The sequence below is a fragment of the Manis javanica genome, chromosome 4, assembly GCF_040802235.1.
Source record: "Manis javanica isolate MJ-LG chromosome 4, MJ_LKY, whole genome shotgun sequence".
NCBI classification, from domain to species: Eukaryota; Metazoa; Chordata; class Mammalia; order Pholidota; family Manidae; genus Manis; species Manis javanica.
In genome coordinates this window covers 22,860,819-22,888,114 of record NC_133159.1, presented here as the reverse complement: position 1 = coordinate 22,888,114, position 27,296 = coordinate 22,860,819, and the positions used below count along the sequence as shown (strand labels likewise).

The 27,296-nt window shown below is 47.2% G+C and overlaps 1 long non-coding RNA gene across 1 annotated transcript in view; it reads left to right on the top strand.

Annotated features, from left to right (window-relative positions):
- The window catches only part of LOC140848862 (uncharacterized), a 37,482-nt gene extending 10,652 nt beyond the window's left edge, over positions 1 to 26,830 (top strand). The window contains exon 2 of the long non-coding RNA XR_012130093.1: positions 25,231 to 26,830. This is a non-coding gene — a long non-coding RNA (uncharacterized lncRNA). The remainder of the gene's footprint in view (positions 1 to 25,230) is intronic.
- Positions 26,831 to 27,296: the final 466 nt, after the last annotated feature.

Here is a 27,296-nt window from a genome sequence, read left to right as displayed (position 1 = left end):
CTTCTCTGCCTCTGCGGAGAGCACTGGGAGGAGCCTTTATATAGTAACACCAACAATAATGGCTCATTGACAACAGGTGTGTAAGTATTAGCCTAGCAGTAGGCCAATTACATCATCAAGTACATTAGGGTCAGGTGAGGATCCTGGCCATAGGAACCTTCATTTTCCCTACAACAATGTAATTGGAGTATTTAGAAACTTGAATTTTGGAAGAATCTTACTATAGTATATATAATACTGGGGAAAGTTGTGAACTCAGCAAAATCCCCCATCCATACACCCAGAACTTTTTCACAACCCTGTCTCAAGATTCCTAGGAAACAAGGTTTCCAGGGCTCTCCTGGCTGCCTGGGTCTGCCAAGGTTGGCCCAAGGCTGACCCTTTCCTGGTGATCATTTGGAAGAGCCAATATTAAGGATTGGGCAGACCAACACCTCCTTTTACAGATGAGGAAATTTAGCCCAGAGAGGGGAAGGGACTTATCCAGAATTCCTAGTAGGAATATATTTTTGGGAAAGGACATCTTCCCACAGTCCCTGAAGGCACAGCATAGTTGAAGCAGCTGTTAATTCTGCCATTAACCACAGTTCATTCATTATTTCCTTCATTCTACAAACTATTCTGATGCCTACCATATTCCAGGTAATGTGAAAGCCATTATAGTGTGAAAGGGAGTATAGAAGAGAATAAGATAGCATATAGTTGATTCTTGATTTTTAAATTTTACTCTGTCAATCTCTACCTTTTAATTTGGGGTGTTTAGACAGTTTACATTTAATGTGACCATTGAGATAGTTGGGTTTAAAAATACCATCCTATAATTTGTTTTCTATTTGTTGGATCTGTTCTTTGTTCAGTTTCCTATTTTTTGTCCTTGTTTGTATTAACTGGGTATTTTTTAGGGCCATTTAATGTCATTTTGGCTTAGAAATTATGTCTTTAAAAGTGCTGCCTTAGAGTTTATATTATACTATTTTAACTTATCACAGTCTATTTTCAGTTGATATTAAATCACTTCCTGTGTTGTAAAAGAACCTTAAAACACTAATCCTCCATTTGCTTTCTCCTAAACTTTTTGGTACTTTTGTTATACATATTCATAACATAGTACATGTTTTTTGGACATTAAAAAAAATCTTCCATGGCATATATTTTCCTTTGTCCCCAGGCAGCCAGGAGAGCCCTGGAAACCTTGTTTCCTAGGAATAGTACATGTTATGAATCCCCAAATATATTGTTACTATTTTTACTTTAAACATTCAATTATCTTTTAAAGTCATTTAAAAAATGAGAGAAACAATTTTTGTATTTATTGACATATTTGCCATTCTGGTGTTCTTCAGACCTAGGTATAGATCCAGATTTTCCTTTGTCCTGAAGGATTTTCCTTAACATTTTACATTGTAGAGGTCTTTTGGTGATGAATTATTTCAGCTGTCCTATGTCTGAGAAAAAAACACATTTCATTTTGGTTCTTTAGAGATACTTTTGTTAGGTATAGAATTCTGGCTGGTCAGTTTTATTCTATCAGTGTATTCTAGATGTTGTTCCATTGACTTCTGGCCTGTGATATTTCTGAGGAAAAGTCTGCTGTTCTTGTGATCTTTGTGTCTCTGCATATAAAGTATCTTATTTTCTCATTGGTTGCTGTTTAAATGGTCTCTTTATCACTGGTTTTAAGTAATTTGATTATGGTATGACTTGGAACAGTTTTCTTCATGTTTGTGCTTCCCTTTGTTCAGGTTCTTGGGTCTGTGGGTTTATAGTTTTTTTTAATCAACTTTGGAAAAGTTTTGATCAACATTTATGCAAATATTTTTTCTTTCCAATCCCCCCTTTTGGGGCACTCTACTGAGACTGCTTCAGATATCTCACAGAACACTGGTGCTGCGTTCATACTTCTAAGTTTCTTTCCTCTATATTTCATTTTGAATAATTTCTATTACTATATCTTCAAGCTCACTAGCCTTTTGTTCTGCAGTTAATCCCATCCAGCATATGGTTTATGTCAATGTATTTTTCTTCTCTAGATGTTTTATTTGGACATTTAAAAAAACCTTCCATGGCATATATTTTCCTTTGTCTTCTTGAACAGATGGAATATAATTAGAATACTTTAATATCTTTAATAGCTTTAATATCCCCCTCTACTACCTCTATCAACTGGTCATTTCTGGACCTGTTAGTAAGGACTGATTTTTCTTCTCATTATGGTTTATATGAGTCTGCTGTTTTGCAAGCTTGGCAACTTTTGATGGATGCTGGATATTATAAATTTTGTATTGTTGAGCAATATTTTTCTATTCTTTTAAATATTCTTGATCTTTGTTCTATGTTGCAGTTAAACTACTTGAAAACATTTTAATTCTTTAGGAATTGCTTTTTAGCTTTCATTTTTTGCCAAGACCAGAGAAACCTTCAACCTAGGGCTAATTTCTTTCCACTAGAACGTAATACCCTCTGAGTATTCAGCCTGATTCCCCATGTGTTTTGAGGCTTTACCACTCTAGTTGATTGTGAAATGAAATATTCCAGGTGAATTTTTCCACTGGATCCTTTCAATTGGTTCTTTCCCACCCTAGTTTTGGAAAGTTTATTCATATGCACGGTCTGATCAGCTAAAAGCTCAAGGGGAATCCTCTGCAGTTTTCTGGAGCCCTCTCTTTCAGATTTACCATCAGATTCTCTTCTCTCTGGTCAGCTTACCCTTCTGCAGTATCTTCCCTATAAATTCTAACCACGTCAACCTCTCAAAAATTTTGACTGTCTCCTCTACTCATGGAGGCTGCTGGGTTACCCTGGGTCTGGAAAATATACTAGGCCTGAAAACTCTCTCCAGGTGTAGGCCAGGGAATCTGTAGTCATCACCTGTTTTGTTTTCCTTCTTTCAAGGATCCTTCCCTGTGCTGCTTGTTGTCTAATATCTGAAAATTAATGTATCATATATTTTGTCTTACTCGTGAATTACTTAAGACAAGTGAGTAAGTCTAGCTGCTGTTACTCCATCATAGCTGGAAGTGAAAGTCTTCTGGCTTTTTCTTGAAAGTGTTAATGATACTGAGAATTAGCATTTATTGAGTACTTAATCATGGACTAAAGTATTTCACATGCAGAATTTCATTTCATTCTCACCACAGTTCTGGGAGACAGTGGGTGGACCTCTGCTGCGTTTTTCTGTCTAAGGATACTCCCACTCTTCCTCCACTATCCAGCATCACCCTCATTCCTCGCGTTTGCCCCTTCCCCACTCTCTGTGTTTTTGAGGGGGTCATCCTCTGGCTACAAAGGTAAGCATGTGACCCAGAACTGACTGCCATCCCGATGACCACAGTGATTGGTGCAGTAGGCAATGCACAGCTCAAAGTAAGCCTAGAAGCATTTGTTGGTGGGGTTTGGAAAATGGATGCCAGGCAGGGAAAGGCCCCTCCTTCCCCTGGGATTGCTGGCTGGGGTCATGTAAGCCTAGATCTGTCTTTGCGATACTTGCTGCTCCTTCCCCCCATACAGAATTTGGAAGAGTCCCGTCTACAGTGGGTGAGGATAAGCTGGGTCTCTGTTCTTTGTATCTCTAGGATTGCTGGCTGAAATGTAACAGGTAATTAACTATGTAATATCTAACTATGTAATATGTCTATTTGTAAGACAGGGAAACTAATGCCTAGAGAGTTTAAGTAACCTGTCTGATGTCACCAGGAAATAACAGAGCTGGGATTCTAACTTAGGCCTGTGTGACGTAAGTGCTCTGCTCTTAACCGCTCATTTTACTGCTTCTCAGCATGTGGGTGTGAAGGGGTGAGACAGGAAATGACAGGATCAAATATTACCTGCAGAGCACAGGGTGAATAGGAAGGAATCAATTCAGGACAGGGAGACCAGGGAGGGTGCTAGACTGTCCCCGTGTGAGATGATGAAGCCAGAGAAGGAGTGAGGAGCCCTAAGCACTCTTTGTCCTATACCTAGAGCCTAGTTTTTTGAATTGTGGAAACGAATAGAAAGAGAAGCAGGGAGAAGTTCAGGTGAGCTGGTTAAAGCTAACCTAGTATTGGAGCTGGTGAGCAGTGGGGGTGGCATGTTCCCAAGGCCTTAGGGCCCTGCTCTGCCTGGCTGCTGGGCAGCTATAGCTGTTTCCTGTGGTTTGTCTCTTACTTTTAGCCTAGGTGCTGATGCAACAAAATAAATTATTTGAAGTATTTTCACTGTTTTATTCCCTTAATGTGTGTAACCTCAGAGTTTTCTAAGCTGAAGACATACCATTAACGATGTTGTGAAGACATCTCATCATTGCCATCACCTGAGGCAACTGGTTCTCAGTTTCTCCATCTATAAAATAGAAATTGGGGTCTTTGTCCTCTTCCTTTATATTTCACAGCTTCTTTGTTTTATCTGCATCTCTTCCTCTCCAGCTTTTTCCCTGAGTTGAAATTTATTGTGTGCATCTGAGTTGCCATAGACCGTGCTGTGTGCTGTCTCCCCCGGTGAGTCTCTGAACATGTCTCTCTGAACTGCTCAGGAGTTTAGTGGAGGAACTGAGCTCAAGGCTTACAGCTAACTGGCTGAGTGAGCTTTGGCTGGTCGCTTCCTCTCTCTGTGCTTCCATGCTCTCCTCTGTGAAATGGGCACAGCCAGAAGTTGGTTATTCTTTAAGAGACCAATGAGGTTCTGATCCCAGAGCTGAAGGCAGCTGAATTCTGAGCAGTCCAACAGCTCCTGTCTGTGCCCTGTGGGACACATCAAGGACTGTGGCCACCTTTTAGTGCCCAGCTCTGCCTGTGGTTCCAATCTCTGCCTGGGCCAAGGGTTCTTTAGGGCAGAACTGCACCTGCCCTCAGTGTTTGCATCACGGCAGAGGCTTCTCCCTCTGGCACACCTGGGTTCCCAATGGGACAGTCCTTCAGTCCTACCTAATGGCACCTTACAGGATACAAAAGGCTTCCCGCAGGGGGCCCGAGTGTTGCTTCCCAACCCTTTCCCTATGTATTTGGCATCCTCAGTATTTTTAGCCATTTGACTCAGTGGGCAAACCTGTGCTTCCTCCTTCTGCCCCCAAGTGGAGGGCTCATTTCAGAGAAGTAACTGCCTTTACTGGGCTTCACAGTGTCCTGGACCTTCCTGATACATTTTAAGATCTTTGAATCTCAGAGAACAGGGATTGATCTGCTTGTGTTTATTCCTTCCCAGAAGGCCCTGGGCTACTACACACACACACACACAGCAAGTCAAATTCCAACCCACTGGATATACTGCAACATAAATAGGCTTTCTAGTTCAAGATAAGAATTGAAAATATTTGTGGAGTGATCTCCATGAACCTATTCCTATATACAAATTACATCATTCTTTCCCCACTATGGCGTAAGGGAAGTACCTCTATCAGTCAGGGTCCAATCAGGAGACAAACCATACAGTAATTTAAACAGGGGAGGTTAATGTAAAACAGTGCATGCCAAAGGAAGAGTGACTATACAGTAGAAAAGAGAGCTCTAAGGAATACATTAGGGCTGAGGGAGAGGAGCCAAAGAGACTCTTGGAAAGGGGTTCCCTTCCAAAGTTGGGCTTCAGACGTCATTGGAGAATGTGTACTTATAGCCACTGGAGGGCAGAGAAGTTCCCTGGGTTGCTTATTGCAGTTTCCAGGTAAGCAGGAAAAAGCCTCTGGGGTTCAGGTAACCTACATTGGTTGGCAGGCACACAGAGTGTGACCTATGTTACTGTGAGCATGAGGACTGGATTGCATGGTGTCTGTGTCACAGGAAATAGAGATTCACTCTCACTGGAATAGATGCATGTCCTGGATACAGAGATGTCTCCTGCCCAGGATTCCTCTTCGAGCCTCTTCATCCATGAACTCCAGAGTGCCCTATCCACCATCATGGCATCCCTCGCAGCACTGCTTCCGATCAGGGAACTCATGTCACAGCAAGGGAAGTGCAGCCATGGAATTGACTGGTCTTACTACACACTTGAAGTGGTTGGGCTGTTGAAAGGTGGAATGGCTACTGAGGACTCACTTGTGGTGCTGATTAGGAGAACATTCTGAAAAGATGGATTTTCTCTTACAGGATGCAGAATAGGTTTTGAGTTTGAGATCGTTATTGGTTGCTGTTTCCCCATAGCTGGGACCCCTGGGTTCAGGAGATAAGGGGTAGAAGTGGGAGAGGCTCCTCCAACTACTATGCCTAATAACCCACTCACAGAGTTTTTGCTTCCTACCCTGGCAAATTTGAGCTCTTCTGGTTTGAAGACCTTAGCCTTCTACTGAAGAAACACAAAGTGGGAATGAGCAAAAGGACAGTGGCTCATCTGAGGTAGAAGATGGTAGAAGATGAGACTGCCGCCTGGACATTTTGAGCTTCTTGTGCCACTGAGCCAACACGCCAGGAGAAGGTTAATCTACTCTCTTAGATCCTTTGTTTATCCTAAGGACCAAGGGGGGTTTGGGTTGCCGCTCTGTAATGAGGCAAGGAGGACTACGTCTGGAAGCTGAGGGACTTTCTGGGTGACCTCTTAGGACGTCCATGCCCAATAGTAAAGCTTAATGGAAATTTATAGTAACCAAAAAAGGTGGAATAAATGAAGACTCGGACCCTTCAGAAATGAAGGCTTGGGTTTCACTACCAGATAATGAACCCTGGCCACCTGCGATTCTGACTGAGGGCAGTGGAGATATGGAATGAATGGTTAAAGAAGGAAGCCATGGATATCAACTAGAGCCCCATGACTGTAGAACTGAGGACTGCAACAGCTTTGCGTGTTTACTCCTCGTTTTTTTAATGCAAGTGTTTATTTGTAATACTAAGAGTTTTCTTCTTTGATCTCCTTCCCATTTTTATTTTATAGACGAGTTGTTCAAGATTAACTTTACAACTTAGTCTTCAGGTCACAGAATATTAGTGGAACCATCATTAAATTTTCAACAGCAATTAATGTAGACAGTGATGAATGCAATGACTGTTGGGACTCTATGTTTCACAGTGTGAGGAAAGATGAACATAGAAAGGGATAGCTGTATCATGTCGGGTAGCAATATAGAGCGGTTGTAGCGTGGGGTTCAAATGTGTGTAGAAGCATGCGGAAACAGTGGTCAAAGGGGTGGACTGCGTCAGTTATTCATTTGGTGCCTCTCACTTTGAAATTCTCCCTTCAGTACCTGCTCTGCATTAAGAGACTGCACTGCTGAAGCATTTATTCTTCATAGTGAGCACATAGTTAAGGGTTGTCATCAGAGGACACTGGAAGGCGCTGCAGGAGGAGGGGGACTTCTCTCCCTAGTTCTGGTTGCTGTGGTCTTGCTCCTGCTGTTTAGGCCAGGTTCTTACAGACCCAGCCCATGGTGAGGAGGTTCAGTGTAATTAATCTGCCACCAGGCTGGCAGGTCCCTGCGTGGAATGTTTCCTATTGGGGATTTAGTATTTGGTCCGCTATTGGCAGATTAGTCTCTCAGCAATAGCATTAGCAAGAAAAGCCTTGATAAGGTCAGCGAGCGGGGGGCATGTTTTTAAGCCCATGCATAACCTCCATCCCCACAACTATGGCCACTTTGTTCACAAGTCCATTGCTGTTTTAAGCCAACTCATTCAGGGCTGGTTTGTTAAGCAGCAAGAACTAACTGATACATGTTGGAAGGGTCATGTTATGGAATGCCTTCTGAACTGGGATGAGAATTCTGGGCTAAAGTAGTGCTTTAGTGCAGGTGTGAAGCTAGATGATCAGTTCGAATCTCAGCTATGTCACTTACCAACTATAGGACACTGGACTAGTCACTTAGTGCTCCTCACCCTAGTTTCCCCTTTTGTTTATTGTGGATAGTAACAGGATATAGGCTTCATGAGATGTAGAGAGGATTAAATGAATGATGAACATAAAAATCTTAGAATAGTGTGTGGCTCATGCAAATGCTCAGGAAATGCTGGCCACTAATCATAGCCTCATATTGTGGGTTCTCACTGCCATCCTGGCAGACCTCTGGGGCTCTGGCCCGCATCAGCTGACTCAGATCCTCAGGACTGGCTGAGGGGTTTGTCTGTCACCCTAACCCTGTGATACATGCTCCTTCCAGGCCATGCCCTGGATGTAACTGGATCCCTGGCCCCGACCTGCCCAGGGCCAGCTAACTATCCCACTGTGGCCCGATCTCCTCTCTCTCATATAGCTGAGATCTCCTTGGTTTTAGTATAAACACCTGAGGCATGCACAGAGTTCCAGGTGGAGCATAATCCCACATGGACAGGAGGCAGTAACCATACTGCCTAAATACATGGAACCTTTGGATAACTGCATTTAGAGTTACGTCAAAGGACGTAGAGAAGACACCAGTATTTCTACAATAGACGGTTTGGCTTTATGAGAAGTTAGTAAAGCATCGAGGCAACTCCAGTTACAGTGACCTCTCAGTCTTTTCTTGAGACAGAGACCTCTGCTGCCCCGCCTCAGAGCGTGGGGACCCCAGAGCTGGTAGGCCTGGTAGTGGCCTTCCTGGGGGGTCTAAGAAAAATGGATGTGGGCAGGTTAGTTTCCCGAGCTGGCGCTGAGGTGAGTGATGTTGGACTTGGGGGTGTGTGATTACCTCTTTCCATCCTTATGATGAAACTATGATGGACATTGTATTATTCTCCTCGTATTATAGATGGGAAGGACTCAGAATTTTAACCCATGCCTCTCTGACCCCCATGGCTTAGGAACTGATGCCTCCATCCCTCCTGCATTTGTTCTGACTTGATGAGGCCCATGGCCAGATCAGTCATGACCAAAAACAGGAAATTCAGCCCTTGAGGGAGCAGGGTGGCCTTGTGCACAGAGCAGGCTGCAGGAGCCCCTCTGGTCTGTACTGAAGGGTAAGGGGCTGGGAGCCAGGATCCTAACCCAGGTCCCCTGGACACTCTCACATGCAGGCAGCTCCAGAAGCGCTCTGGGTGCCGTGTCCTGATGGGTGAGTCTGGTCTGCTTCTGGTGATGGCCGTCACCACGGCCGTGGCTTTGGTGATCCCACCTTCGTGAGTGCTCCCGGGAGAGGGCTCTGCGTGGAGCAGCTGTCCCTCCCCACCTTTTCCTGGCCTCAGGGCCTGTCTGGAACATGGTGGCATGTGTGCTTGTCCTGCTGCTTGTGTGAGGGCTTTCAGCTGTGGTCTCTGGCACCCCAGCTCCACCAGGCAGCTCCAGGGGCTGACCCACGGACAGCTCACCCACACGGCACAGGCTGGAGGCCCTGGACGGGGGGGAGGAGGGCAGGTTATGGGACAGTGTGGCTGGGTGTGACCCTCAGCTGCCCCTCGGGTCTGGGGTGCATGCTCTGGGGGTGGTGTTCACTCTCGTGGCACATCAGGAGGCCAGACCTGGGCAAGAGAGGCAGTTAGGTTCGTGGAGGTGGCCCAGGGCCATTTGGGCAGAGAATCCTGGGGTCTCAGAGTGAGGTCTCTAGGGTGCTCATATCCCCCTCCCCTTGGCTTTGTGGGGTCCTCCCCTGTGGGTGGAGTGTGGTGGAGGTGGGGGTTCTTTAAAGCACAGGGCCCTTTTGTGACCTGGTTTAAGGGAGGCTCTGCCCTAATTGTTTATCACCCACTTCCCCACCCCCAGTCCTAAGCTTGAGGACCCAAACAAGCCCGGTGGGCGCCCCCCTGCCAGAGCCGCCCACTGCAGGTTCTCACCTCCTTCAGCTCAGCCCCACCTGCCCTGCCCGCTGCCCAGCCCTCCCATCCACTTGGCTCTGCTCAGCCTGCAGCGCGGCTGCTGGAACTTAATTGAATCCTCTAAAAATGAGTTTTCCCTGTGTGTCAATCCTTCATCTCTCACTGCACTGCTCCCTGAGCATTTTAAATCAGAGAAAGATGAAAGGAAAAAGCCCAGACTTAAATTTATTGAGATAAATATTGAGAATCTGAGAGGCCAAAATGTTAAAAATGCATCTGCTGTTGCTGCTGACACTGTGAACGTGCCTGATGAGCCGAGTTTTATCATCTCCTGGGAAGTGTCTCTGTGCAAAGAGAGGGGCCTTTGTATCCCACCTCCTCTGTCCTCCTGGCATATAGACTGCTGGACAGTCTCTGGTCCTTGTCTACCCCGAGGTTGCAGTGATCCCACAAAAACCAATTTGTACCACCTTTTGGCATCTGCAGGTGGGTGGAAGTCACTGGAGCCAGAGTTGATGGATTTTCCATCGTTCTCTGGTGCAGGAGGATGAACGTGCTGGGAGCAATACCTTCTATGAGGCTGATGTTGTTGGGCCGTTGACCTGGGGTATATCTCAGCATTGTTACAGCCACTCTGCAAGGGAGGAGATGGAGTGGAGAGGGGTCACTCACTCATCTTGGATCTGTCCACCATCTGCTGGGCATCTCTGTGCTCTGGACACTGTACTGGCATGGGGAATGTGACCGTGACCCACATGCAGTCCCTGCAGGGAGAAGCCAAAGGGGACACAAGCGATGACAAGAGGGCAACACAGGGGTCCATACTGAGCCTGGGCTGGGGGCTGCCTGGCAGGACCCGGGGGGAGTGCTGAACTGAGGTTGCAAGCACAGCAGTTAACCAGGGGGGAGAAATGTGGGAAGAGTGCTCCCGACAGAGGGAAGTGTATTGCAAAGGCCTGGAGGTAAGAGATCACCAAAAGCTCAGGGTATGAACAACAGGCAAAAGGGGACCTTTCCTAAGTCCACCCAGCTGGCTAGAAGGGCAAAGCCAGGATCCTACCCAGGCGGTGCTGCTGCAAGCCTGGGGTTTGCCATCACCCACTGAGGTGGGCAGCTCAGTCTTTGCAGCAATCTGAGAAGACAAGGGACTCCCTGAAGTCCACAGGCCCAGGGAGCCCCTGTCACAAGTGGTGTCTCCAAGGGCAGGTCCAGTTGGCAGCAGCCTAGGTTCTCACTAAGTGCCAGCCCAGACCTGGAGCTTCCTTGTGGAGGGGGGAGAGGGAGGTTGAATTGGGCTGGACTTGGCATAACTCCCCCTCTCAGAGGCTGCCATAGGGGAGCCCATATCTGACCCCTGATATCAGGATGCATTTGGTTGTAGCAGAAATTGTGGCCATCACACCTGCCAAAAAAGGGGTGTGTGTGTCCTACTTCTGAGGCTGCACCAATGTGAGGGAGCAACATTGCATTTGTGGTTGTTGAAAAACCCCAGATATTGAACAGTTATCATGTTCCAGGCTCCCTGCTCAGAACTGGACGTGGGTTATTTCACTGTGCACGCACAGCAGTTCCATGAGGGGGCCATGTTCATAGTTGCTTGTTACAGATGAGAAATCTGGGGATCAGAGAGGGATGTGGCCTGCCTGGGATCACACAGCTCAAGTCTTTCTCCACTGCCCCTGCTTGTAATGTAGTCACTCTTCTGCCTGTCATAATGGGGGACAGCCTGTCCTAGGGTCTCCTGGAGTACTTCCTCAGTGTGACTGTTACCACCCAAAGAAAAGGGGCTTCTGCAGATAAGTCAGCCCTGGAAGTGGAGTTCAGAGACAAGAAATACTTTCACATCCACTTAGGCAACAGAGGTTTGTTGAGCACCTACTATGTGCTTGGGACCTGTGCTGGGTCCTGGGGACATAGGTATGGATGAGATGCAGCCCCTGCCCTCATGGGTTCATGCCCATCTTTCAGGTTCAAGGAAGAGGGAGGTTATACCTAGGAGATGCAGTTGGTCTGGTGACTAGAGAGGAATTTTTTCTCCACTTGACACATTCCTTGAATACCTGCTATACACTGGCTCTGTGCAACACACTGGGAATCCAGTTATGGACAACATAACTGAGCCTCTGCTCCCATGGAAGACAAACATCAAACCATTACAGAGCACAGTCACGGCAAGTTTAGGTTGTGATGAATGGTGTGAAGACAATCAAGGGGGGTGATGAGATTGGAGGCTGCTGGGTTAGGGGGCACTTGCAGGATTGCCTAGGGGAGGGAGTTCTGGCCTCTTCCAAGGCACTGGAGGGAAAGATGGGATCTGGGTGGAGTTTGGAGCTTCTATTCCGGAAGGCTTGAGTCCTGGGGGGTCTCACATCCTCAAAGCTCATACTGGAATTTGCAGGTGGGGGACACTGGGGATCAGGGGTGGCAGGGTGGCCCCTGGGGAGCCTACAGAGAGCCAGTCTCAGCACTGTGCATCCTCCCAGGCCAGGGCTCCTCTGTTACCATCCCTCTGCAGGGAATGACCCGAAGCCTCTTCCCCCAGCACCACAGGAGCAGGGATCACCCAGGAGACCCAGGTGGCTGTTCCCTTGAAGACCCATCATTTTTCTGGCTTTCCATGTCCTCCCAGGCCATGTGGCCTCTGTGAAGTTGTGGATAAAGTGAAGGTCCCTATGGCCAGGATCCTCACCTAAACTTAAACTACTTGATGATGTCACTGGCCTGCTGCTAGGCTACTGCTTCCACACCCATAGGCAATAAGCTACTACTGACTGAGTCACTATATGAAGAGCTCTGCCCAGTGCTCTGGACGGAGGCAGAGATGAAGGAGGATTGCAGACCTGCAGACTGCTGGATGCAGATGTGATTCTAGTGCTTGACCTATTGCTGGGACCTGACAAACCAGGTACTGAACCCTTTCACCCCAACAACATTCCATTGCCATTCCTTGTTCTCACTGAATCCATAGTGAACTCGCCTGGGGCTGAAGCCCATTGGCAAGACAAGGGGTAATTTATGTTCTGCCTGATCCCAGAAGGCAACCTTTGGCAGACTTGGGTTTGAATCTTGGTTCTATAATGTACCAGACACAGCAATGGGCAAGTTATTTCATATTCTGTGCCTCAGTATCCCCATCTGTAAAAAGGGATAATAAGCTTACTTTTCCCACATGGCTGTTGGGAATATTTGATAGAATAATCCATTTAAAGCTCTTAGGACACCTGGCACAAAAACACCCTACCACTCTGTCCTCTGTGCTGACTACATCCATTCAATCCTTTCCATCCCTGCCCTTCACCATTGCTCATTCATTCACTCAGTCATTCATTCTGCAAGTGTAGCTGACACCTGCTCTGTGCCAAGCTCTCAGCTGGGCATTGGAAACCAGAAGCCTCAGCCCCAAGCAGCCCCAGCCGGCTGGGGGAGGTAGGGGGTCACATCAGTGCCACCCCGCAGGCCCTCGGCCTTCCTCTGCTACTCTGTCTCCTGCAGGTTTAATGCCTCCACTCTGCTTCTCCAGTCACTCTCCCGAAGTTCATTTGTTCATTTCTTGATTCATTCTTCAAACATCTACTGAGCATGTCTTTGTGCCAGGCACAGCTCTAGGCACAGAGACACAGCAGTAAACCAGATGGCCAAGGTCCCTGCCCTCATGGAGCTCACAGGGCTGACACATGATTAAGAAACCTAATAGATGAATATAAAAGTCATACAGCGATGAGTGTGTGACATGGAGCCCCACTCGACAGCTGGCTGTCCACTGCTCACACTTCACAGGCAGTGCTGCTACAGAGGAGCGGCTGTCCAGCCTGGGAGGACACTTCCCAGCCCCCTGGCTCCTAGGTGGGACAGTGTGGCACCCAGGCTAATGGAATGTGGTTGGAGATGACTGGGCACCATTGAGGAAACAGCCAGATGAAATGAGTAAATAAACAACAACAAAAATAACTATGTGGTATGAAAAGTGCTGGGAAGGAAAAAAGTGATGAGAAACAAATGCCAGATCTGGGGGGGGGTTGGGAAAGGGCCTGTGGTGGAGGGCGCTGGGGGCGCTTGCAGAGAGAACAGCAGGTATGGCCCCCAGCCTGCTGGCCACAGCCCCAGCTTTATGCAAATGACTTCACTCCACCCTCACCACACCCCAGGGGAGGCTGTTACTGTCTCATTACAGGGGAGGGGACTGTGGCCCCAGAGAGGAGGAGCGAAGGGGCCACACCACAGCCAGGAAAGGCCCGGCCTGGTCAACCTGCCCTCATGAAGCAGGGGTGGGTCAGGGCCCAGGAGGAAGAAGGGCTCGGTGTGGAATGGCGGGGAGGACCCTCCGACCCCCAGGGATATGACCCCAAGAGCTGTAGAAGGTGTCTTTGGGGAAAAAAATGCAGTCTGGGTTCATGGGAAGAGCAGGGGTCCAGGGTCTGACCTGGGCCCTCCTGGGCTCGCTGGGCCCTGGGCCATGCACATGACTCCTCTGAGCGCAGTTCCTTGCGTCTGTGGGGAGCAGCCCAGCCCTCAGGGCGGGGACAGGAGGGAAAAGAGGTGAGTCAGCGCCTGGGAAACCTCGGAGCCCAGGGGCAGCTCTGCTGTGCCCTCCATCCCTGTGCCCCGGGCCCTGTGTCTGTCACTCTGATTGGCCAAGTCTGGGCACAGGAAGATTGTCCCCTGGGAGGAGCTCTTTGGCATCCACATGGCTGGAGGGGAGAGCGCACGGGCTCAGGCCCCACGTGGGGGCCTCTGCTCTCTCCCAGCCCGATGCGCAGAGTTCTGTCTGGTTCCTGGCTGTCTGGCTCCATCTCCAGCTCAGCAGGAAACAAGCAATGTAAGAAAATGTCCTGCACCAGAAAGCCCCCCGATGTACCTGGCATGCAGAGTAATTTGTTCCTGATTAAGCAAAATGTCATAGGTCACCCTGTAAACATTTTTAATTTTGAACCTTTTCTGATTTCCTCACTCCCACAACCTGCTCATTTCCAATTTTCCTCTCTGCCTGCAGTTCCATTAGAGCCTCTGGGGCAAGGCTCTTCTTTCTGCTAGCTGGTCTTCTGCTGGGAGTTCTGCAGTGTCCTGGGCCCAGGGAAGCATCCTAGAGCTTCCTGTGTTGAGGGAATATGACAGAAGATCAAGACATGACCCTGCCTGTCCTCCAGTGTGGTTTCCTGGTGGGCCTCAAGGGTAGGGGTGAGGGTGGGGCAGCACAAGGAATTGGCATTGACAATCCAAGGGCACTGCTAGGGGCCTATGGAAGCAAAATCAAAGGGAACTGGCCCTGAGAATCAGGGAGGGCTTCCTAGAGGAGAAAACGTCTGAGCTGAGTCTTAACAGAAAAATGCCAGGTCAGAGCATGTCAATGGGACTCATCTCTGAAGTCATCTTTATGGAGTGGATGAGTGAATGAATGAATGCATATAATCCATACCCTCCGACTGGCAGCAGAGCTGGTCTGGTTCCCCTCCAAGCTCTTTCAGAGCCTACCCTCTACCCCAGCAGCCCATCTGCCTTCCTAGGGGAGAAAGTCCCTTATCTGCTGCTGCCAGAGGCTTCAGGCCACCTAACACAGACACACAGGAGCCTCGGGGGTGGAAGGACCCCAAGGAAGCCCAAGGCCACGGGTTTCACAGTCCATGCGTTTGCTCGCAGCTTCCAAGAAGCAGCAGAGTCACACAGAAGAGCACAGACCCGGGCTCAAGCCTCCACTCCGCCCTGTCACGACAAAGCCATGAGACCTTGAGGAAGTCACTGTTCTCCCTGAGCCTCTGTGGGATGGGACGGTAATATTACCTTGGGGACACTGGCTGCTAAAGGACGCTGTGACTCCCTTCCTTCCTGTGTCACGTTCCTTGCAATGTCAGTTTTTAGCTCCTCCCATCAAGAGGTGGAGCCTCTTCCCCACACCTTAGCCCTGCGTTGGCCTTGTGACTTATTTTGGCCAGCTGAACGTGGTGGGAGTGACGTGGGAGCCCAGGCTGCCACGGGGAGCTTGGACCAGCTCTCTTGGACCAGGCTGGGCCACCCTGCTGTTGGATGCAAGGCCGTGTGGAGCCAGGCTGAGGGGGCCCACCTGTCTCAGCCCCTGTCAGCAAGGCCGACCGGCAGCTGATCCCCGACCGACCACAGCTGTATGAGCAAACAAGCCATCCTCAGAAGGAAACTGCCTGGCTGACCCACAGGCTCGTAAGATGAGCACATACCTGTTTTGAAAGCACTGTACTTTGTTAAAGAGCATTATTTTGGCTGATACATTTTCATGGGGTTCCTGTGAAGATGAAATAAACCAGTAGGTATAAAATGCTTTATACCTTTCCTGTGGACACACAGGAGGCCCTCCACGGACCTTCTCTGCAGTTATCCTCCATGGGCTGCCTGGCCTTTGGGGGAACTCATCTACATCATCAGAGTGAAGAGAAGTGGGAGCAGTACCCTCTGCTCACAGTGACTTCCCCCATGTCACCCCCAGCCTGGGCACCATGGGCTGCCACTCAGAGGCTGTGTGACCTTGGGCTGGTGCCTTCACCTCTCTGAGCTTCAGGCTGGTGATAAAGATGTCTGCTTTGAGAGCTGCTGGGCGCTGCCTTCTGCAGCTGAGACCACCAAGTGGAGTTGTCCAGCTTCCTGTTCCAGAGACTATGGATGTGGGACCCAGATTGGGGCCTGATGTGTGGAGCCCTGCCAGAAGGGCACGTTTTGGGGTTGGCCAAGATGGACCATATTCCCGCAAAGACAATGGGGCCCCTCAGGGAATATGGGCAAAGAAGCCTGATGGCTCTCTAGGTCCCGTAAGACCTGGCTTTGCCTCGATTGATCCCACACCAACCCCTTTCACCAAGCGCCTCAGATTTGTGCCTGCATGAAGGGGCCTTGATGCTGACACACAGACCTCCTTGGCTGAGACCCGAGGCCTAGCTTTTCTTTTTCACCAGTTAAGAGAGACCTCTGTTTCCTGGTGTCTCTGACAGGCTGGTCTTCCTTGAGACATTAGGGAAGTGTCTGTTCCTCCTGCCCCTCCAGAATATGCACTCGGTTGTGCCCATTCTTCATTGTGCTCCTCACACTGAGCCAAAGCCTGGTGCTTTGTAGGTGCTCAGTCAATATGAGTTGAATGACTGAATGGCTGTCATGCCATGTGGATGCTTGTTATTTCAACTTCTTCTTCCTGGGAAGCTCTTCTCTCTTGAAGCTGAGTTGGTTATTCCCCTTTTCAGGTTTCACTGTCCCTACACTTCCTTCCATCACAGTTCACCTCATTGTGGTCTCAAGATTATTCTGGAAACACAACTACTGTCATATCAATTCCACTCCCTGAACTCTGGGCTCCATTTACACCACTTCAATAGAATCCTGCTATTCTTGGGACAAAACCCCAAATCCCTTAAGTGACATTTGAGGCTCTACACAGTCTGGTCCTCACCTCCCTGCCTCCAGATTCTTTTCACACCAGGTTCCTACTACCCTTTGCCCTCGAATCACATAGACCTTGGAGTTCTTCATGGTGGCAACCTCTGTCCACCCACAGGGCCTTTGCACATGCTGTTCCCATGTCTAAATGTTCTCCCTCACCGGCAAACTCACATAACAACTCATATTCACGTGCATATTCCAACTCTACCATTCTGGTCTGCAGGGAACCCCAGACATGCTGACCTAGCACTTGCTGTTCTTGCTACACTTGTAATAACCTTACACTTTGTGTGACTTATCAATTCCTGTCTCCCCCTCTAGATCGTGAGCCCCACGGGGCAGGGACTGTGGCAATTTTACTTAATTCCCCTGATGCATAGGCTGTCACCTAGCATATGCTCAACAAATGTGCTGAGTAAATGAGCCTCGTCACCGCAGGGTCTCCTTCTGTTAATGCGCTTCTCTCCCCAACACTGGGATGTTGGTCCCTGTCATCCCCATAAGCCTGGTGTCCACCTCAGGGTCTGCATCTAACTGACATCAATAAATATCTGTGGGAGGAAGAAGGGAAGGGGGATCTGGGATCTGAGGTTTTACAGATCGCTGACTCAGCTCCCGGGCCTCCTCTGGGCAGCCGGCCTGAGCAGCGAGTGAGGTGGTTCTCCCCACGCAGCCTCTGCTTCCAGAACAGTCCCAGCTTCTCCTGCTCCACCTGTGCATGGAGAGCGCCCGAGCAGCTGAGCTGATGGGTATTTTCCTGCCCATCTGGTGGTGTTTGCTTCTGCAGGATCCTTATGGGGAAATGGACTTCAGAGGCAGGAAAGGGAGGGAAATGGACTAACTTCCCCCACTGCGGACATGAGGGGGGGATTCTGCAAGGGGAACACAGACCCATAGGCAGGGCAGGTATTGGGATGATGGGACAGTTTGTGGGATTGTGTCTAGTAGGGCCAGTTGGTGGAAAGGAATGTGGTCTAATGGCTTCATTAGAGGGCTTGAGACCCCTGTCCCCTCCCAGCAGACAGGCAGGGACACTGCCATCCTCTCTCCCAATCAGGAGCACAGGGAACAGAAACCAGGAGGACAGAATGTGCCCAGGAGCTCCTGGTCTGCCCTGCCCACCACCCCCTACCTGGGAGCTGCCTCCAACCCTGCCTGGGATGCAGACTCACCTGCTCTGGAGAGGGGCCCAGGGTACTTGCTCAAGGAAGACCTTGAACCCCCCTCATGGAGAGTTCTAGACTCAGATGCCTAATGATCTGGGAGCAGCAAGCTGCAGGCTGCTCCTCCCTCCCTGAATGCTCTTCTCTTCCAGTTTGTCCTTAAGGAGCCCAGCTTGGGCTCATCTTCCCCCAGGAACCCCCCTTTGATGCCTCCAATCCATGCTGGTCTCTCCCTTTCCTAACTCTTCTCCCATCCTCTGCAGAGCAGGGTGAAATGGGGGAAGGAGCATAGGACTCAGTGGAGGAAGCCTGGGGTTTGGGCCTGCTCTGCCATCCCAAGCTGTGTGACCTTGGGCAGATCACTAGACTTCTCTGGAACCCCATCTCCTCCAAGTAAAATGGGGGTAGTGGGAACAGAGACACCTGCCATGGTGTTCCTGCCTTGTTTCCAGGTCAGCTTCCTTCATGGGTGATGAGGTTCTCACAGTGAGGACTGAGTCTGAAGATTTACTGTATTCCCTGGGCCAACGGATGAATAATCGGCTATAAATGTAATTGTCTATGCACAGTGTTCAGAGTTCAGGGGAGTGTGAGGAATGATGTTCTGGCAGCCGGCTCCCTTTCCAGAGCCTGCCCTCTGTGTGCTCTGCAGAGTCCCCAGTCCTCCTGGGTACCCTGGGACCTACCCAAGTGACATGTTCAGGCAGCTTCCCCCTGGCAGAACATGAGGGACCCTGCACCCCTGCTCCTCTGGGAGATGCCAGGCACTCCCCTGTCACCCTCCTCCTGGGAGCCCAGGACACGGAATGTGAAGTGCTGTGACCAGGGAGTCAGTAAGCCCTGGCCCAGACCCCATTCTTTCTAGCTCACTGCAACTCTTTGGGCAGGTTGCATCCCCTTTAGCATCCTCCATTTCCTCCATAAATAAGACTAATGGTAATAGCAGCTGCCTAAAGTCACAAGATGGTCAGCGGCAGATTTCAGACTGGGGTTTCAGGGCAGGTCTGGTGAATTTCAAAGCCCAGTCCTCTTCCTTGGGCTCATTGTCCATACATTGTAAACTGTTAGGGGCCTGTGCTGAGTTATTGTGATTACCCCTTTACTCCAGCATTCTCTGGCCTGGAAGAGTCAAGTCTAGTCCAAGATCAACAGCCCTGAGCCCATTTCAGGCCTCTTCCTTGAACCAAGCCATCCCCCTCCAAAGGTCAATTGAGTAGACACTGGTGCTGCTATGATCTCCTAGTAGGTCTCCAATTCATGGTCCCAATTAGGCTATCTGCAGCCAGGGGGCTCCTGGGAAAGGGGAGAAGCTGAGGGGGCCAGGGAGGGAGAGATTTCTGGGTCCACTTATTTGATTCTTCACAAGTGTTCAGCTAGCTCCTGATGCACCAGGCACTGTGCTTGCCCTGGCGGCGGCTTGAGAGCAGGACTCACTGGGATGTATGTGTGAGAAGCACAACTCAGACTGGCAGAGACAGAGAGGGAAATGCATTGGCTTCTGAACCTGGGAAGTCTAGGCGGGCTGCTGACTTCAGGTCTGCCTTGATCCAGGGCAGAAGCAGGTGCACCTGGTTTGTGCAGGTGGCCTTCTGGGGATGCAGCAGAGAGCAGAACAGATGGGGGGGCTCTGCTTTGTGGCTCTCATGGTCAATGGGATCAGGACACATACATGCTCTCTCTCTTTCTCCATCTTTTCTTGCTGTGTTTGTCTGCATTAGCTTCATTCAGACAAGCCCTCTCCAATGTGGCCACCAGCCATTCTCCTTCTCACCAGTTCAACAACCCCAAAGAAAAGCAATGCCTTCTTACCCACTTTCATCAAAAGTACAAGATCTAACTCTGAGGACCGTGTGGACCATGTGCCATCTCTGAGCTTAACACCATGGCTGAGGGAGTGAAAGCTACAGATAGGCTGAGTCTGGTTCACTTGCTCACCTCAGAACCTGGAGATATGTGCCAAATGCTGGCCCAATAATCTTGAAGGAAGGTAGGGAGGTTCCTAAAGAAAAATCAGAGGAAAGAGACCCCAGGCAGGCAAAAAACAATAGCAATTTAAGACCAATGCATTTCAAATATGAAGACAAAAGTAGGTCAAAATTAAAACTCAATTAAATAATAGAATGGAAAAGCAATGGACAAAATCAATGAAACCAAAAGCTGGTTCTCTGGTACAATAAAATTGGTGAACCCCTTGTCAGATTGGTTAGGACAAAAGAGAGAAGACAAAATGGCCAGCGTCAGGTGCACGAGTAGTGATGTCCCTACAGACTCACAGATGTAGAAAGCATCATGAGAGAATGTTATAAGTGACTCTATGCCACTAAAGTGACTAACTTAGATGAAATGAATAAATCCTTTGAAAGACACAGACTACTAGTGCTTAATCAGGAGTTCCTCAGCTTGCACAGAAGAAACAGAGAACCTGAAAATAGCCCCTATTTATTTTTAAAAAACTGTAATTATAGTTGAAAACCTTTCAAGGAAAATTACAGGCCCAGATGGTTTCATTGGTGAATTCTATGCAATATTGAAGAAATACATAATATCAATTTTAAACTCTCCCAGCAAACAGAAAGGAAGGGAACACTTACTTACCCATGCTGAGTCCAGCATTCCTCTGATCTCCAAACCAGAAAAAGATTTTACAAATAAGGAAAGCTATCAGCTAATAACTATCAGGAACACAAATGTTAAACCCCTAAATAAAATGTTTGCAAATTGAATACAAAAATATAAAAATGATATATTGTTATTATGTGCAAGTGTGGTTTGTACAAGGAAGGCGTGGTTCATTGAACATCTGAAAACTAGTCAGCTTTCAAAGTAATCCACATATTGTCAAATGGAAAAAGAAAAACCATACAATTATCTCAACAGATAAAGAGAACACTTGGCAAAATCCAACATGGATTTCTAGTGAAAACACTCAGCAAAGCAGGAGTAGAAAGATATTTTCTCATCTCATAAAGGACATCTACAAATAGCCTATAACTAGCATTATATATAATGGTAAAAGATATTTAGTTTGGAAAAGAAGAGATAAAACTGTCTTTATTCAGAAACAAAATGATCATCTGTGTACAAAATCTGGTGGAATCTGCCAAAAAATCATGATGACTAGTGAGTTTAGCAAAGTTGCAGGATATAAGATCAATATACAAAAAATCACATGTAATTTCTATTTACTAGCACTGAACAATTGGAAATTGAAATAAATAGCATAAATACATGAAATACTTGGGTATAACTTGGACAAAAGCTGTGACAAGCTTGTACATTTAAAACTGCAAAACGTTGCCAAGTGAAATTGAAGAAGAACTAAATAACTGGAGAGAAATACCATGTTCATGGGTCAGAATGCTATATTGTTAAGATCTCAATAAAATCCTATTTTACTTAGGCACCTAGCATCCCACAGTGAATGTTGGGCACTCTCAGCTCCCATGAATTTATGAATGTTGGGAGAAATGACCCATGGACATTAGTGGATGTGAAATAAAGTTTATTTCTCACATATGAACAGCAAGAGAATTCCCCAAGGCGTAGAGATTGATTGGGAATGAAATAAGATTGAAGGGGGTGGTGATGGCAGCTTTGAGCTTCTTATTGTAGGGGTTGGAGCTGGAAGGGGTGGTGCCTATGCATGGACTGAGCCTTGGGCAATTTGAAATTTCTCTGGGTACCAAGGACAGTGGTTGTCCAGATGTGGGGCAATGGAGAAAGAGGATGAGTGGAGACTTTAAAGCTGTCAAAATCAAATGTGGAGTCTTTCTCTTTATTACAAATCCCAAATTCCCACTAGACTTTTTTTTGTAGCAATGAACAAATTTTAAATTCATATGGAGATGCAAAAGACATAAAAAAGTCAAAAGATGCAAAAGACAAAAAAGCTCAAGGAACATTGAAACATAAGATTCAAAGGACTAACTACATAATTTTGACTTATAATAAGATTATAGTAATCAAGACTGTGGTTTTGGCATCAACACAGATGACAAACCAATGGAACAGTGTAGAGGGTCCTGAAATAGACCCATACAAATATGGGCCATTTAAAAAATTAAGGTATCATTGATATACAATCTTATGAAGGTTTTACATGAGCAACATTGTGGTTACTACATTCACCCATATTATCAAGTCCCCCCCACACCCCATTGCAGTCACTGTCCATCAGTGTAGTCAGATGCTGTAGAGTCACTACTTGTCTTCTGTGTGCTACACTGCCTTCCCCGTGACCTACCTACATTTTGTGCACTAATTATAATGCCCCTTAATACACTTCTCCCTCTCTCTTCTCCCTCCCTCCCCACCCCATTCCCTTTGATAGCCTTAGTCCCTTCGTGGAGTCTGTGAGTCTGCTGCTGTTTTGTTCCTTCAGCTTTGCTTTGTTGCTGTACTCCAAGAATAAGTGAAATCATTTGGTACTTGTCTTTCTCCACCTGGCTTATTTCACTGATCATAATACCCTCTAGCTCCATCCACATTGTTACAAATGGTAGAATTTGTTTTCTTATGGCTGAATAAGATTCCATTGTGTATATATACCATACCACCTCTTCTTTATCCATTCATCTACTGATGGACACTTAGATTGCTTCCCTATCTTGGCTATTGTAAATAGTGATATGATAAACATACGGGTGCATATGTTTTTTTGAATCTGGGATCTTGTTTTCTTTGGGTAAATTCCTAGGGGTGGAATTCCTGGGTCAAATGGTATTTCTATTTTTAGTTTTAGTTTTTTGAGGAACCTCCATACTGCTTTCCACAATGGTTGAACTAAGTTACATTCCCACCAGCAGTGCAGGAGGGTTCCCCTTTCTCCTCATCCTTGCCAGCATTTCTTGTTCGTTGTCTTTTGGATATTGGCCACACTAACGGGCATGAGGTGATATCTCACTGTGGTTTTAATTTGCATTTTCCTGATAATCAGCGATGTGGAGCATCTTTTCATGTGAAATATGGGCCAGTTTTCACAATCGTGTAAGGTCATTCAGTGGAGTAAGGACAGTCTTCACAACCAATGGAAGGGGAACAATTGAATAGCCACAAAACAAAACAAAAAACAGAAAGAAACTTTGGTCCATACCTCACACCATATACAAATATGAACTCAAAATAGATCATAGATGTAAATATAAAACACAAAACATAGTAAAAAACCTTTGCGACCTTGTTTTAGGCAAATATTTCTTGGATAGGACTTTGACATTATGAACAAAATGATGCATATGACTTCATCAAAATGAAAAACTTCTGCTCTTTAAAAGACTCTCAGGAGAAAGAAGAGAGAAGGCACATACAAGGGCAAAAGTATTTGTAGAGTATATAGTTAATAACTACTTTTATCCAGGATATGTTATTCAATAGAAATTCAATAAGAAAACAACCAACCCAGGAAAAAATGGAGAGAGATCTGAACATTTATTGAAGAAAATATACAGATGGCAGAAAGGCAAAAGAAAAGATGCCCAGTCTTCTCAGTCATTAGGGAAATAAAAGTTAAAACCACAATGAGATACCATTACACACCTGAGAAAATGGCTAAAACTATAAAGACTGAACGTGCCATATGTTGGCAATTATGGAAATGGAGATCTCTGGCCCTACTGGTGAGAGTATTAGAACCACTCTAGAAAACGGTTTGGCAGTTTCTTAAAAAGTTAAAAGCACACCTATCTTATGGTGTAGCAAATCCACTCCTAGGAATTTATCTAAGACAAATAAAAGCATATGTCCATACAAAAATTTGTACATGAATACTCATACTTTCTTTGCAATAAACCCAAACTGGAAATAATTCAGATGTCTATCAACAGGTGAATACGTAAAAAGGAATGTTGGTGTATTTATACAATGGAATACTACTCATTCATAAAGAAGAATGCACTATTGACCTGTGCTATATCATGGATGAATCTCAAAATAATTGTGCTGAGTGAAGGAAGTCAGGCATACTGAGATTCCATTTATATAAAACTCTGTGAAATACAAGCTAATTTATAGCAAGAGGGGATCAATGATTGCAGATGGGGATGGGGAGCAGAAGAGGGGGCTTACGAGGGGAAGGAGGAAAGTTTTAGAGGTGGTGATATGTTCATTGCCCTGATTGTACTGATGGTTTGGAAACCAAGAAGGTACCCTGTTTTGGTGAAGCCCCCTCAGACTTGTCATTAACAAAAAGGCACCCAAGGCCCTCAATCATGTACAGACCCAGAGTGCGGGAATTTCCTAGACAATTAGAGAATTAAGGAAATGGGAATTTGCAAAACCAAGCTGTCTTGCCAATGCATTTCAGCTCCAGGCAAGTTCACTATGGATTCAATGTGACCAAAGGAATGACAGTAGAACGTTCTTTGGGTGAAAGGGTTATACCCAACTTTATCTCCACGGTGACAGGTCAGTCACTAGAATCCCGTTCACTCAGAGCGAGTCTGCGTGCAGCAAGCCGGTCTCTGCCTCTGGGCCTCTCTGCCCACACAGCCATCCTAGTCTGTGTTCCCAGTGCTGCCACCATTCCAGCCTCTGCTCTGCTCTCCTGCAGCCATGCAGCCATGCCACCGTGTCGTCCAGAGCACTGGGCAGGGCTCTCTATATAGAGTCAATAACGTCGCATTGCCCACACGTGTGTGGTGAGCTAGCTGACCAGGGCCAGGTGAGAATCCTGGCCACAGGAACGTTCACTTTATCCACACTCCACCCCTCCAGGATTCTTGCTTCTCAATTTATGTGCCCTTAATCCTCTGCAATGGTCCCTGTGCGAGAAAGCTGGAGCATTGTAACCAAATTCCATAACAACAACAGAGGCTACAACAATATACAAATAACAAAAATTACAACAAATTATAACAACCTTCAAGCCTAAGGAGATCCATTGCCACCAAGTGACCATCCTGGCTATACTCAAACCAGTTCTACTCAAATGAATTAACCAAAAGAACTGTGGTGGGCCTTACAATACCCACCTTCTCCAGCCTCTCCAGCAGAAAGTCTTGCAGACACACAGGCTGATCTTGTTGTTTTATCTCTGCCTTTTGTTTTGTCCTCAGCAGCTGGAACCGCTGATCCAGTCTCAATTGCCACAGCTCCAGTCATCCAATTTCTTTCCCTCTGCTCCTGCCTTTTCAAACCAACCCACATCTGGGTCATCGTGACCTTCACGGGGCCCTTTAAATTCTTCCTTCAAGAAGCAGAGTGTATTTCCTTTACTGCTTGAGCCTGAGGATAGAGGCAGAGCCTGGAGGGCTCCACAGCCTGAGGAGGGGGCTGCACCTCTCCTGGAGGAACCCGGGGCTGCCAAGTCCTTCAGGCTTTCCACCAGCTTTCAACCGTCAACTGAGGAGGGGCTGATGCCTCCAGCACCGGCAGGGCCTCCACCCCCATCTGTTCGTGAAACCTCCCCTCCTCCATTTCTGGGGCTGACGGCTCCACTACATCCTTCACCTGCCCTAGGGCACCTGGCAGCCTGCGTGCTGCTCCTTCTGGCGCTGCCTTCTCTGGGGCCTTTATTATTTCCACAGCACTTCGTAGTAACGCCATTTCAGTCAGCAACAAATTTTCTTTCTCTTGGGGATGGAACCCAGTCCTCCTTCCCTTCCCAGTACCACATGTTCACAGGGGGCACTCGAATGCCCCCCTGTTCATAGGTGCAGCCCGCTGAAACACTCCTCCCATGGGGGCAGCCTGTTCTTTTTCCTTGGTCACCAGTGAACCCTGTTGATTGTTGCCAATTGTCTTGCCAATGGGTTTCAGCCCCAGGCAAGTTCACAATGGATTCAGTGTGACCAAAGAAATGACAGTAGAATATTCTTGGGGTGAAAGGGTTATACCCAACTTTTTCCCCATAGTGGCATGTCAATCACTAGAATCCCGTCCACTCACAGTGAGTCTGTGTGCAGCAAGCCGGTCTCTGCCTCTGGGCCTCTCTACCCACGCAGCCGTCCCAGTCTCTGTCCTCAGTGCTGCCACCACTCTAGCCTCTGCTCTGCTCTCCTGCAGCCTTGCAGCCATGCCACTGTGTCACCCAGAGGACTGGGCAGAGCTCTCTCTATAGAGTCAATAACAAGGCATTGCCCACATGTGTGTAGTGAGCTAGTCAACCAGGGCCAGGTGAGAATAAAATATAGAATATTATTCAGTCATAAAAAAGAAGGAAATCTTGCCATTTGTGACAACATGGATGGAACTTGAGGGTATTATGCTAAGTGAAATAAGACAGACAGAGAAAGACAAATACTGTATGATCTCATTTATATGTGGAATCTTAAAAAAAATAATAATAAGAGCTCATACAGAGAACAGATGGGTGGTTGCCAGAAGCAAGGAGTGGGTGGTGAGAAAAATGGGTGGAAGGCATTATAAGGTTCAGATTTCCAGTTATAAAATACATAAGTCATGGGAATATAATATACAACATGGTGACTATAGTTCATATACTGTATTGCATATTTGAAAGTGGCTAAGAGAGTAGATCTTAAAACTTCTTGTCACAAGGAAATTCTATAGCTATGTATGGTGATGGATGTTAACTAGACTTATTGTGGTGATCATTTTGCAAAATATACAAAAACTGAATCATTTTGTTTTACGCCTGAAACTAATATAATGTTATATGTCAAGTACATCTCAATAAAAAAGTGGCTGACAGACGCCATCCATATGTTTGGGTTTGAGGGATGCTGAGCAGAGCTATCCAACCGCCGACTCCCTGGCAAATCTTAGCTCCCCACCCACCCCCAGCTGCCTGGCAGATGCTGGGGTCCATCGCTGCAGAACCATTCCTTTGGGCTAGGATTGTCCAAGTCAGTCTCCAAGTTTAGAAATTCCCTTGGCTTGAATGACTTTGTCTGGTGTCAGGGACATCGGCCCCTTGAAGAACGTGTGGGCGGCGGGGTGGAGGCCAGGCACTGGTGGCACCCCTGTGCTTTATGCCCAATAGATCCTCATTGAACGAGCATCATCGGCCATGTATTGCTTTATGCACTTTGCGCATTTCACCTTATTTAATCCTTATACAGACCTCTTCCTCTTCCTCCTCTTGGTTCATTATGAGAATTTGGGGCTCAGTGGTAAGGTGATAGGTTAATTAATTCTTTCTTTGCCCAGTACAACCTTT